Raw genomic sequence first — 2,290 nt, 5'->3', positions numbered from 1 at the left:
TGCTGTGTTTTCGTAAACTGGTTTGTGTAAGCTGAAGACAAGAAAAATGAAATGACAAATTTTCTCATCCTGTATCGATTTTGTTTATTTAAAAAAAAAAGGCAGTTCTGCAAAATGTCAACATTATCAAACAAAATGCACATCAATCTTTTACATTGTTTTACAAACACAACGAAAAATATCAGAGCTTTGCAGTACACAAACAGCATGTTGTCAGGTACGCTGCTTTCTGATTAGTATTCAAAATGCATGCTAATTACTGTAATGCTTAATTCAGAGTATTTGAAAGGCTATTCTATTTACATATGCATACCATCAAAACTTGACAACAATACAAAGACCACTACAGTAGTGACCCATCACAAAATTTAAAATGGAAAGTGATCTAACACATCAGTACACCCTCACCCCCACACCAAAAAAGAAACTTAAAAATGGTCATGTGATGCTAACAAATCTTATAGCTACTGCACAAGCAACACATGTCCTAATCACAGTATAAATAAAACGAGATGGTGTTATTGGCATACAAATACACTCCGTATAAAAAGTAAAACACGCAATATCCAACATTGGTTCCACATTAAGACGAGAGGGGTTTGAGAACAACTGTAAAACTAACCAAGCCACAGACACTGCTGCAATCACAGTATCCTACACACTTGGGTATAAGAAGAAGGTACTGAGTGATACTAACTACTATGTACAGATCTGTGGTATTCTCCAGGATCAATTATTGTGCTCTGTGTTACCACAGGGTCAGCTTTGTCAACAACCACAGTAATCATTGCATCACTGAAACACTGTCAGATACTGATGGCTGGATGTGTAGTGTTCTCTGTTTGTATTAATATTTTTGGTAGTATTTTACTATTTTGTCGTATTTTTGCTTTGTAACAGTGATAAACTATCAATGATCAGTTATTGATAAGCTAACCCTGTGGTATTTGTGTTAGCTTATCAAGAATCATAATTTATGGCACTATCGTCATCATTACGCACATTAACTGTTGTTTCACACAAGTTGAAGATGCAAGGCAGTGACCTCACATTCCAGGATTTTATCATTTAGGGAATATCACAAAGGTAAGGAGCTTTTATTCCCAGGATGATGATAAGAAAGTTTGCCCTCTTTACCACTGGCAGAAGCACAGTAACACACTGCTAACAGAAATAGTCCATTACCTGTGTATAGAATTTTAGAGCAGCCATTGTTTTAGTTTACAAAAAAAGGTGTATAAATGCGCCTGTAACACAGGTACAAAGGTCATTCCTCTAAACTTTACACCTGATTGTAAAATATTATGCCAATTTATCAGGGCCTAAGTAACCTGGCTCAGCAATATCTGACAGGCATGTGAACTACAAACCAGCTATAACGCTCATGTTATCGGGTTTACTCACCTCATTTAATTTTTCTTTGTATTAGTGTGCATGAATTTATTACTTTTATCTTTCAGATCATTATTTTTTTATTTTTGACTCACATTTTTATATATTTTGTAATCTTGCTCTTAATTCTTGCATTTAACTTTATTTTATTCGTACTTGCTTAATGTTTGATTCACTTTTTGGACTTCTCTTCATGATTATTTCAGATTAAAAATGAAAAATAAATTGCACACATTTATGTCTCTTCATTCAGTTTTATGTCAGCTAGAAAATTTGATGATTAAACCTCCACAGCAGTACTCATTTTGTTTATCGTATTTTGCCTCCACTTGGAATCGAATGTGTTAAAGGCATAAAGGTTTTCTTTCTTGTTTGCCTGCCTAAATTTTAATAGATATTATTTAACTTTTTTAACCATAAGCAAGAAATTCATAGTTTCAATTGTATTTACATAAAATGATGCTGCCATGGAGTTTGAGTTAATATGACCTCCAAATTTTTAAACTGTATAAATAACCTGAACATGAGACAGAATTGATGGATTTAAAGGTCTCAGTAAGTCAGTATAAAAGTAATGTGAGGTCATTTGTTACTTTTCCCATGAAAACAGAGAAAATGTTTCAGCTTGTACAGTTTTCCTTACTTACAATATTAAGTTTCAGTCTTGTTCTCAACTGATTCTGCACAGTTTCCTTCATCACCTGTTTGACTCTGTACTTCCCTGTGTACTACCTCCATGGGTGATGTGTCACCTTTTCCAGGGTTAAATAATGGAAAGATGTCACCTTTGAATGTAGCCGTGAAAGATCCAATTAGTGTTTTCTCTTCTACATTATAAAATGAAAGCTCACCACTGTCACGATCCAAATACACACCGACCGTCTCTGGTCTTGAATGG

Source organism: Haplochromis burtoni, unplaced genomic scaffold (genome assembly GCF_018398535.1).
Source record: "Haplochromis burtoni strain Fernald_Lab_line unplaced genomic scaffold, NCSU_Asbu1 Contig_984, whole genome shotgun sequence".
In the NCBI taxonomy this organism is placed as follows: domain Eukaryota; kingdom Metazoa; phylum Chordata; class Actinopteri; order Cichliformes; family Cichlidae; genus Haplochromis; species Haplochromis burtoni.
This window is presented reverse-complemented; position numbering follows the sequence as displayed.